This window comes from Trachurus trachurus (genome assembly GCF_905171665.1).
Source record: "Trachurus trachurus genome assembly, chromosome: 7".
Taxonomy (NCBI): Eukaryota; Metazoa; Chordata; class Actinopteri; order Carangiformes; family Carangidae; genus Trachurus; species Trachurus trachurus.
In genome coordinates this window covers 31,769,953-31,782,629 of record NC_139901.1, presented here as the reverse complement: position 1 = coordinate 31,782,629, position 12,677 = coordinate 31,769,953, and positions in this window count along the sequence as shown.

Here is a 12,677-nt window from a genome sequence, read left to right as displayed (position 1 = left end):
AGATAAGATAAGATAAGCAAAGCTAATTTGAGCTAAGCTAAGATATTCAGCTCCTAGCGCGAGCTCAAAAACATTACACAGGCATGACAGTGGCATCAATCTTCTCATCTGTGGGCAAAATTTTTTATTTATATTCCCAAATGTCAAGCTATTATCATTTCATTAAATGAAACACTGGTTTGCATATTTCATGGAAATTGGACTGTGGTAGAAACAGCAGTGCTAATATCTGACTCTTCCTGCACTGAAAAGCTTCTGACCAAAGTCACTATAACTGAACTGCACGTCTGACTGAGTGAGGAGTCACATTTGTGTGACAACTTAATATTCAGTTTCTGCCACTTCCAGACAAAACAGCGTTTGTTCAGTTAGTACCAGGATGAGCCGTGGTCAGTTTGAGGACATGATAATCTACTGTACCGCTGCTGACGTCTTGCTGCGGGCACCGGCTCCAGCCTTTCCTTTGGATGCCTTCAAACCTAGCAATACCTCAAATTCACATACAGTATAGTTCACTCTCTGTTACAATCTGACACCTGTGAAACAAACACTCACTGACAAGTCTACTAGGCTACATAAATAAACACCTTGTACAGTAAAGATCTTTGCCATTTCCCATTACAAGTGCTTATTTACCTTTGGGCGGAAGAAATTGCTCAGAGTATCTTTGGCTGATGTTGCCTTTGAGGGCTCGGGTTGCTTTGCAGCAGCTTTTGGTTCTTCCTTTGGCGTGGGTTTCACAGGTTTGGCAGCTGGTTCTGCTTTGACTTCCATTTTTGGAGGCTCTGGAGGAGGCGGCGGTGGGATAGACATTCCTTTGGGTGCTGCAGGAGGCTCAGATACTTGTGCAGCCTATTCAAGAGGCACAGAGGAAAGTGGTGAAATAGTGATTTGCTGAGGAACCCCATAGGAAACTATTCGCACTGTCACTTTTAACAATAGATATACTCTGTGTAATGGTAATTTTAGATGACGTTGTGTACGCAATCATACTTTCCTCCAACTTAAATCGTTAGAATTCTAATTAGTAGATGCAAAATGCAATTAAAAATACAATTAAAATGAGCAAATAAAATGTCATTTCTACAATTAATGGCTCAACTGAACCCAGCCATGTCTCAGAAATCTACGCCTCTTTGAATTGCAGGATCTGTTATACAAATGAAAACACTTCATGGGTTATATATGCTCACAGTAGTGGTAGGCGCTGCTGGTTGAGTCTCCGTCTGGGACTATTTGGCAACAGAAAAAGGAAGCAGTTAGAGAAATAAAGCAAAACCAAAGCAAACGAAGATGTGCAAAAAGCTTTGTTTACATGTCCTGTAAATGATGGTCCCTTAGAAATAAAATGTTCTCTTTTTTTTTTTGAAAAGCTGGTGTTTTCACAGACAGAACAGAGAAATGAACGGAAATGGTTGCTTGTTACAGCAAATCACACTTACATTTCCCAAATAATATTGAATAAATATTTTAATGTAATGTAATACTTCCTGAAAACCAGTTCACCTGCTCTTTTGTGGCATCAGGAGTAGCTGTTTCCTTTTTGGATGTTTTAGTGGGAGACACCTGTGCAACAAGGAAAAGGAACATCAACTGTCTCCAAGAATTTCTTTTTGCATCTGTGTACCACACAGAAAAGAAAAACGCCTGACCATCAAATGCAAAAAGTGAAAGCATCATGGATGTTATGTTACATAATGCAGCTGCAGGGTTAAAATGTTCAAACACACACAGAGGATCTTGTTGATGTGACAGGAACAGAAAAATAATTATATAGATAAAACAGAAGCCTTTCATGGATGCAGACATAGGCCTTTATGGTAAGCTTACTAAGGCACACAGAGTGCACTCTGAGGTCCCTGGCAGAGCACATACAGTACATGCGCTGTCATTGTGACAGCTATTGTGCTCCGGAGATGGCGTAGGCCTGCCCGCGCTCTATCTTCACGAATCTCAACTTCCAACCGCACAGGCCTCCCTTGTGAGCTCACACTATGGGTTGAACAATAGGCCACCACATTCCCGCATGTTCAAAGACTCGATTAGCATGAGGCTAGGGCAATGGTAACTCTTTAAAGCGGCATGAATCCAAAAGACAGCATGATGAAGAGGAAATACAATAGCTGCTTGTTGGGCTTTTCCATAAGGCACAGTCATGTTGGCAGAATTTGGTATGGATACTTTTAAAACCCACCGTTTCACATACCTCAACGTCAGTCAAAGGAATTTGTAACGAACTAATGAAAACTAAACATCTTCACTGTTTGATTTTCTGTTTTGGTTTTTTTCAATCACTGATTTCCTCTTTATCCAGCAAATTACCAAATGTCTTGGCTTCACTGGCTTTAGATAATAAATAAAATACACTCTAACTTCATTTATGTTAAAACGACTTTTTGCCTTTTTCAGCAATTCAATCCATCATTTTTTTTACATTTAGTTATCTAAAACAACAACTTGTATAAACTACCCAAGCAGTCTAATTTAATATAAGAAAAATCAAGAGCATATAAACCACACTGAATTTGAGCCACTTACTAGTGATTTGAAGAAGTTCATAACTGGATTCTCGTCAGGGTCTCTGTCCTCTTGGTTTTCCACTGGCTGTTTGTCTTTGTCGTCAGTTTCCGGAGCTTTTTCCTCCTCTGGACCGGGGTTTACAGACACGCTCTCTGGCTCCTTTAGTGACTCTGATTCTTGCTTTATGTTAGCTGTCTCCTATACACCATCACAGAGAATTAGCCTTTGAGATTTATGTTAGAGCAGCGGTGCTGATATGCAAGCAGTGAGTGTCTTAATCGCAGCATTGAGATGGGAGCACAATTCCAACCATGCCTCTGCCTACTCGGGGCATTGTCAACAATCACCCTTTTATTAATGTGTGTGTCCCACCCCTCACTCATTGATATTCAACAATGTGTGAGAGTTATGCCCTGAGAAATGTCAGAAAACTCAAATACCTTGCTGTGTCCTTATGGTGCATATCTTTAAAACATAGAATGACCTTGATCCTGATTAGATTTATACTTTTGAGTGACATATACCTATTAAATCATTGTTTTTTGGCTTGATGCCTGGAAATATAATTTTGGTATACCATTTGTCATTAAATACAAAATAATGCAAATAAATTAGGAACAGAAACATGAATGAAGAAAAGCTTTCATTTTTAATTTTATTGGAAAATGTGTGAGTACTTTACAATGTGAACTTTGTGTTGATAATATATACAAATGGAGGCAGCCACTTTTGCATTGAAGATAATAACACATATAATTTACAATCCAGTCACAATTAGCCTACTATCATATACCATAAAGCACATACTGTATGGTATTGTAATGAGGTAGATCAATCTTTTTCAAGAGAAAGTCAACATTTAGCTCATTTCTTCAACATTTTATTGCTGGTCTGACTTCGGACCCACATGAATGGTAACAGTAATGGTGTATCCCACTGAAGATATCTCTAAACCACCAAGGCCGTACACTGATTCTTCAACAACGGATGTACAAGCTGACTGCAGCTTATCAATCAAAGCTCCCAGGGCAGTGATGCTGACTAAGGTACCTTCAGCTATTTCAGCACTGTGTGAGTCCGGTGTTGAATCTGTTGTGGTCACAGCGCCTGATTCATTCTTCTCTTCAATCTTTTCAGTCTCTTCTTCGGCATTGATCTCCAGTCCTGGCTCCTCTGAGGTCACACGGATGCACTCAGATTCTTCTGCAATGATGTCTTCCACAATAGTTTCAAGAACGCCCTCAAGACTCTCTGCCACCAGCTGATCGAAAATATCCGTTTCAGAGTTCCCATCAACCACGGATAGAATATTTGCACGCACAATCTCTTCTGTAGCTTCATCTTCAGTTGCCTCGGGGATTATTTCCAGCTCTCCGGGTTGTGCTTGTTGCTCACTCTCCTCCACAGGCTCTTCGGGAACAACGGGGTTGGTAGAAGCTGGTTCAGCCGATTCCAAAACTTCTACTTCAATCACAGGTGGAGCATCTTTATCAGGATCTTCCAGCAGAGCTTCAGCCGGGGCAATGTTCTCCTCTTCTTGGGCTGAAACACCAGGCTCAGATTCGTCCGTGGTCTCCATTGGTGGCACATCTACTTGCACATCTGCAGGTTCCTCAGCTGTGTTTTCAATGACTCCGAGCCCCTCTAAAATAACTTCAACGACTGATTCTAGTGTCGTCTCCAACACCTCGGTCATCACATCTTCTTCACAAGGGTTTGGGCTTTCTTCTGCAGGTTCCTCTGAGCTTTCAGTTTGTTCCAAAACATCTTCAGATACTTCAGTTTTCTCCTCTGCCATGTCACTGTCCTCAATCGGTACTTCAGAAATGATTACCTCTGGGACCTCTGCTTCAGTGGATGATTCAGGTTCCTCAGAGATGAAAATAATTTCTTCAGGTGCTTCAGTATTTTCAGTGCATACCAAAACAACCTCAATGACTTCCTCTGTGATTTCTTCAGTGGATGTTTCTTGGACAGCAGCATCTTCCTCAGCACTCTCAGGCACTGTTTCAAATTCTTTGGATAAAGTCTCAACAGCCTCCTCGTTCATCTCTTCTGCAGCTGTCTCATCTTTGACTTCTACTTCAGTGGATGATTCAGGTTCCTCAGAGATTAGAGCATCTTCAGGTACTTCAGTTTTCTCCTCTGCCATGTCACTGTCCTCTACAGGTTCTTCAGAAATGACTACCTCTGTGACTTCCACCTCAGCAGATGCTTCAGGCTCCTCTGCGATGAGAGTAATTTCTTCTGGCATTTCAGTATTTCCAGTTTGTGTCAAAACATCCTCAGCTTTTTCCTCTGTCATACCAGTGTCCTCTGCAAGTTCCTCAGCAATTACTTCCTCTGTGACTTCTTCAGTGGATGATTCTTGGACAGCAGCATCTTCCTCAGCACTCTCAGGCACTGTTTCAAATTCTTTTGATAAAGCCTCAACAGCCTCCTCCTCATTCATCTCTTCTGCAGCTGTCTCATCTTTGACTTCTACTTCAGTGGCTGATTCAGGTTCCTCAGAGATTAGAGGAATTTCTTCAGGCGTTTCAGTGCTTTCAGTTTGTGTCAAAGCATCTTCGGGTACTTCAGTTTTCTCCTCTACCATGTCACTGTCCTCTACAGGTTCTTCAGAAATGACTTCCTCTGTGACTTCTACTTCAGCAGATGCTTTGGGCTCCTCTGCGATGAGAGTAATTTGTTCAGGAAGTTCAGTTTGAGTCAAAACATCCTCAGATACTTCAGCTTTTTCCTCTGTCATGCCAGTGTCCTCTACAGGTTCTTCAGCAATTACTTCCTCTGTGACTTCTTCAGTGGATGTTTCTTGGACAGCAGCGTCTTCCTCAACACTTTCAAGCACTGTTTCAAATTCTTTTGATAAAGTCTCAATAGCCTCCTCTTCATTCATCTCTTCAGCAACTGTCTCATCTTTGGTTTCGGTTGTCGTCTCTTCCACCGGCTCCTCGGGAATGGTGAAGCTGATTTCCTGCTCTCCTGAGAGTGGCACAAAAATTGTTGCAGCAATAACCTCTTCTACCAGAGGGCTGCCGACATCTGCTGCAGGCTCCTCGGGAACGGTAGCGCCGAGTTCGAATTCTTGAGAGAGGACATTGATCGCTGCCTCTGGTATCACCTCATCGCCTTCAATGACAACGGCAGGACTTGCATCTGATTCTTCAGCTGTTTCTGGTCCCTCATCCGATGTCACATCTTCACCAGTCGCTGCAGTCTCATCTGTAGTGGTGGTGGTATCTTCAGGAATTGGCTCAGACTCCACTTCAGGAGAATCTTCGGGAGATTTCTCAATGACGATTTCTTCCTCACACTTCTCTGAGGGCTCATCATCATCAGCCACAGGGATGAGTTCATCTTGTTGGCTCATTTCTGCTACATCGTCAGCTGTGGTGATGACCTCTTCATGAGCAGATGCCTCCTGTATCAGAGTCTCTGTCTCAATTAGGGCAGGGGGTTCCTCAACAGCTGTGTCTTGGTTTTCAGGTGTAGGATTTGGCTCATCGACCGTCAACGACTCTTCATCTATGCAGGGAACACCATTTTCTTCCCCAGCCTCAGGAGTGAAATCGTTAGACTCGGGTTCAGGGGTTTCAGTCAGCTCTACATCTGCTGATACATCTTCAGCTCCGCCACTGATGTCTTCAATAACCACTTCATCATCTGTTGGCTCTGATGAGAAAACCGCCTCAACACAATCTGCCACTACTTGAGGAAGGCTGGAAGAGACCTCCAAAGGCTCGTTGCTGGCATTTTCCTCCTCGACCGTTTCACCCTCTGGTTCTGTAGGGATCTCCGGGTCAGTTTCTTCAGTGCCATTGAGACTCTCGTCCTCAGCACTGCAGCGGTGGATCTCAAAGTAATCAGTAACTTCCACCCGCTCCGCTCTGAACAGTGCGTTCTCTGTGACGACCGCGTCTTCATTGATGATCCAGCCGGTCTGATTGTCTGAGGATTCCTTATTTGCCGTCTGTTCAACAGCCTCCTCGGTTATGACAACAACAGATTCATTCAGTGCATCTTCTTCAGTATTTGCTGACTCTATGATGACAATCTCCTCGTCTGTGACCTCAGAAATTATGGTTGTGTCGCCTTCGTCACCGGTTTGCGTTGAATTATCGGCTTCAGATTTTGTGTCCGTTTGCGTTGAGCTTTCAGCTTTTTGATGTGGATGTTCAAACTCCTCTTGGTGTTGAGCGATGACCATGATGAAATCGTCTTCTTCATTTGAGATCAACTCCTTTATCACGAAAATTAATAGAAATGAATGTTTAGATAAAATACATTTAGTTTAGCTTCTGGGACACATACCAACAATGTTCTTGATTATGTTATGTATATACTTCACCAGAAAAACAAGGACCCCTCTACACAGAATGGTTAGTTGTTGGAGAGATGGTGATTAAACACTGTTAGTATAATTCTTAACACCACAACATTTAGTCAAGATAATAATCAATGCAATTGTGTATTTTTGTGGTCTCTCAGTAATGTAAGTGGTTTGAGATTACACAATCATTTCATTATCCCATTATTATGATCTAATTTTCCTTCTGCAAAACACTTTCGGAATGATTTATGTGTGGTTAAAAGTGGAATTATTGAAAAAACTCGGAAGTGATTTCAAGTGGTTTGGCAGGCAGATTATTTTAGAGATTAGTGTAAAACATTAAAAGGCAAGAACATTAGTCTTCTTTTAATCAACAAATCCTACAAAAAGACCAAAGCCATCTATTTCTTAGCATTCCAGGACTATAAAAGCCCCTAATGTCATTGTTAAAATTGTGATTGACAAAGTCATTGTTAAAAAATGTAATACAAATATAAAACTTTGATTGATAAAAACTAAATAATTTCACAAAAACTCTTTACTTTAGCAAGGGCTACTGAAATTGGTGGAAACTGTGTATTTCAGGTCAGTTTTTCAGACAGCAGAATGATTCAAAATAGACTACAGTGTCAATGCTCATCGTAATAAAGAGGAGTATGTCCTCCAGTGTGTTGATTTGGCCCATTGATATGTATTAAATTGACGACAGTGGAGCTCTGTGGTAAAGAGGAAGATGATATACTGTATCAGGCTTTACTTGTTTGCTGAATAAGTTCATTGTTGGTTTTGGTCTTTTCATGGGACTTGTTAACAGTAGAGAAACAGAGATTATCACTGGACTTATCCTTAAGAAATTCACACAAAAAAGTCTACTCACCAGCTGTGGATCAGAGGCCGGAGGACTTCCATCCGTTTGATCTTCATTTGACGTCTCCTTTTCTTGAACGTTCTCAACGTTTGCCGGTGGTTCCTTCTTTTTGAACATTTTGCCAAAGAGACGACCTTTTTCCTCTTTGCTTTTCTTGATCTCTTCCATCTGGACGGTGGGTTCGGGGATTTCCGAAATAACCTGGGCCTCGACGGGTTTACAGTCAGCCTCGACTACCACGAAATCAGCCTCTTTTGATTCAATGGCAGACTTTACGGAGAAGGCATCGCCGTTTTGGTGGACTATGATCTCACCGTTACCTGCAAAAGAAAAAAAAAGTCATCAAAATAAAGAAAAGGTTTGTTTCATGCACCAAATTTCAAAGTAGATCCTTGTCAACTCAAGGCACAACTATGATTGTTCAGTCTGTGCTGCATCAATTAAGCTTATTCAATAGTAACATGTGATATCTGTGTACTGACTAGTGCTTCTTATTGAAATTGGATGAGAACTCTTTGTTTGCAACATTAAACCCATGATATCTACTTATGCATCGCTCCATGAAGTAAATATGGGCTAGCCAACTGAAGAAGGTCACATTATCTTCAGCGTCAACATGAGCTCTTAGACAAACTCTGGCACCGCTGGGGATCTCACAGTATTATTGTCACTGCTGGAACACAAACCACATCATGACAGGTCAAACACTTGTTCCCTGTCAATGTCTGAGACTACGCCTAGAGTTGACATTGGACAACTCAGTCTCTCAGGGAGTCACTGTGTTTGCACAGTATTAAAGGAGTCCAAAGGACTAATCCAGCATGGCCGTGGAAAGATCAGCTGATTTTATTTGCCACAAACCGATGTACCGTGCAGTATGTAATGTGCAGAAAGATAAGGTACAATTGATCAGAAGAAAGGAGAGTGAAACCACTCTCTCATGCTGACAAACCCCTTTATCGGTGTTTGGATTTAAATGTTACCACTGTGTTATTTTACAGATAGGTCACTGACATTTATTACTTTCCTGTTATTTATATTGATAAAAAACACTCACCAGCAATGTCCACTCCATTAGATGTGATGTTGGCAGTGATGCCGTTCACTGATCCATTTTCATGCTTGTCATGAATTTTCCCATTCTATGATGAAAATGGTAAAGCAAAAATAATGCATTGTCCATTAGGGTTGTTGATTTCAGGAGATGCTTTGGTTTTGGAAAGAGACATTTGAATGAAAAATAAGCAACTAACATTTACTTTTTCTGTTCCATGCAATTGTATTTAGAGACGACAGTGCTATAGATAATACAGTAACAGCAGTACAGGCTTGACTTTACCTTGGTTGTCTCTTTGCTCTTGGAGTGCTCGTTCCCCATATTTTTCCCAGGTCGGACCAAAAAAGCTTTCAGCTCAAAATTCAACTGAAACAAAATAAAACTGAGAAAAACAGAAAGCCAGGTTTGTTGTGTTGCACTGACAAGCAAAGATTTACAACTAACATAACAACTAACTCCTCTGACCTCTTACTCTTCGTACTGGTTCTGTCTTCACATGTCGGTCATGTCTTACCTTGTTGCACCTCTGAAAGTAAAGCAGATGATAGGCTATCCTCCTCAAGACCAAAAAAAAAAAAAAAAAGAAAGAAAGAAAGAAAGAAAAAAACCCAGCCAAACAAAACAAACTCTGGAGAGCGTCTGTCTCTCTCTCTGCCGGAAAGATGTAGTCACCGATCCTGCCCAACTGTGTACATAGTGCTGTTGTTAACAGGCTATTTTATGTGCCTTAAAATGGGTGGGACTGTTTTTAAGTAATCAATTGGATTTCCTCCAGTGAAAAGCCCGCCGTCCGCCCAACAGGCTGCAGGTAGGAGCACATGATTAGCTCACACTAATCTCTCTGTGGATTCTCTGAAATTAACCTGATAACCATAATGAAGTTACAGTCCAATCAAGGAAGCTTTGATAAAGTGGTGCATCACAGCTTTGTTGACAAGTGTATATAGCCAGGAAGTAACAGGATGTGTATTAAGGATATTGATCTGACATGTTTCTCACACATTCAAAACAAAAATAAATAAATGTGTGAACTTATAATATAATATTAGCTATTTGGTCATTATCTGTGTACTGTAAATGATGTTTAAGGGTTTTGTTGTTTTATATCCATCATTTTAATTGTTATATAAATTTTTTTTTTTCTTTTTTTAATAGATACATATTCTATTCCTTCGGCACCTTTAAATTGATGCTGATGGTGGAGTCCACACATACAAAAGGTGCAATTTAGACCCAGAGACTGTGGCAATACTGAGGCAAGATGCAATAGGCTATAGGAGAAAGTGCAATAATTATTTATCACTATAATTATTTATTACTTTGTATGAACCATGAACTTAGTCGTACTGTCTGTAAGTGATCTCTGTTGGTTGTGTGTGTGTGTGAGTATGTGAAATGGTGTATGGTTTTAAAATCTGTATGCAGGATGTACAGCATTGATTGTCCAAGACAATTTTCCCTCTGGGGACATTAAAGTTTATTTTGATTTTTGATTTTTGAACTTCTAACCGTGCTCCTTTAATTTGGTCATTGTCGGTTTGAAGAGAAAACTTTTAAGCTTTTTGTCACTTGACATGTCATTTCATTCAAAGATGTTTCAAGATTCAGATTTAGACTTTGTTTGATATGAAGGCAAAAGTAAAAGAAAACAAAATGACATGTGTCTGAAAACATCCACTGAATTAGATAGTGTTGATAGTTTTTGAGTCAAGGGGTAAGTATCTGCTTCATTATCACAGCTAATCAAGACAGACAGAGAGCTTTGTAATGAAATTATCTCTCTTCAAATGCCTCCACGTGGTCACATTTAAATGCCTTTGAAGGCCTGTCAATGCATCAATGTATCAACAGACACAGATCGGAGCAATCTGAGACATTCAGCCATCAAAGACAAACTGACAGTAGTAGTTCATCATTTGATTTATTCCCTCTGTTATTATTCTCATCGTTATATTGTTGTGTGAGTAAATGTGCAGTGATCAAAGCTCCTTTTTGTTTGTTTCACTGTACTGACAACCGGAAAAGAATCCGAGCCTGTTTATGCAAATCCAACAAACCACAAAGTAGTAAGACTATCTGTGTTTTTTACCCCTTGCTGTGTTTATTGAATGTATTAGGCCTGCATGGATTCCTTGAACACAATGTCCCAATTGTATCCTATAGCTATGCACATCGAGGTGGGAGTTGGATTCCCCTGTTTGGACTCGGCAGTTCTGACTTCATGCGAGGCCTTGCAGCAGCTGAGAGACCTCAAGCAAACTCTGCATGGCGTACCAACGCAGCAGAGCAGCAGCCTACCAGTTTTATTAGTGGCACGACCCCTCACAAAAAGGCCATTGATTTTTTTGTATCACTTGTAGGAAGAGTCCACATACTGTATCAGCTGCAGGTCAAAACAGCATGATTCCTCCTCATCATCATCATGCTGCCCAGCTGCAGATACTGTGTTACATTACAGCACTTACCTATCTTTGATGATGTATTCAGTAAATATTTGAAACTGGGTGCAGTTCTGTTTGCTGTTGAAATATTTACCGAGCTGCAGTTCCGGTTGATATAATAACTAGTCTGACATACCCTCAGCAAGGTTGCACACTTTTTTTTTTTATATGATTAATTAGTCAAATTGTAAACCACACCAGTTCAACTGTTCCTTGTGGTTTTAATGACCTACATTTTCTTACCTTGGTGAGTAAGTGGGCGGATTCACGCTACATTAAGTCTCATTTGTTTGAAAAGAAGCTGTGTCATCGAGTGCCAACAATAATATCTCATTAAATTGAGAAAAGTGTCGAAATTAAAGGGATAGTTCAACATTTTGGCAAATTCACCTATTGCCATAATCCCTGGTAGGTTCATTAATAGTACTGTAACGAGTGGAATTGAAAAACAGTGTCGAAATTAAAAGGATAGTTCAACATTTTGGCAAATTCACCTATTGCCATAATCCCTAGTCATAGGGGTAGGTTCATTAAATAGTAATGTAACGAGAGAAATTGGCTTCATGTGTTGTAATGTCACATAATTATACATGATTATCTCATAGCGTGGTGAATGTGCAGGTCACAGCTTCTCCACCCGAGCGTTGTGGAGTTGTTGGATTGTGTATTTGATGAGTTTGATGAGGGACAGGGGACCTGTACCGTTCACCTCCATTGTGTTCCCTGAGCAGCTCACGTCTCTGCCCCGCAGATCTCAAAACAACATGCACCGATAATTAAAGGAAATTAACCTACTGCTATGACTATAGGGATTATGGTTTCAAAATAATCCACAGAGTTTACCCTTCTAAAGTCTTCTTTTCACAACGTTTTAAAAATGTCACAGATACAAGTTGCTCTTTTTGTTTGGGATGCCCTGAAGATGTCTTTCATTTGTTTTGGTCTTGCCCTTTTTCAACCAGTTTCTGGGTAGACGTCACGTCTGTAATTTGATTTCCCTTTCTATTGAGCCAGATTTTTCCCTTTGTTTTGAAAATGTAGGCTACTGTTTGGCTTCACTGTCTTTCCATTTACCAAAGTTAGACAGTACTACATCATTAATCTTATTATCCTTTTATCCAAATGGCACATTCATAAATGTAGATACACAAATCAAAATCCATTTTTTTCTTACATTTAAGAACGAAGTCAAGCAGTAGCCTATATTAAAACCATTGAAAAATCTAATAACACAAAAGCTATCAAGACCTTGAACCTATGTTTTTGTTTTGTTTTGTTTATTTAGATCCCCATTAGCTTTTGCCACGCAGCAGCTATTCTTCCTGGGGTCTTTTCATCATAATAAATGACAAATACAAACCATTAACACACAACACATTAATACATAAAACAAAAAATACATACAGAAAACACATACTCAATACATACACATACAAAACAAAACATCCAAGACAAACACTT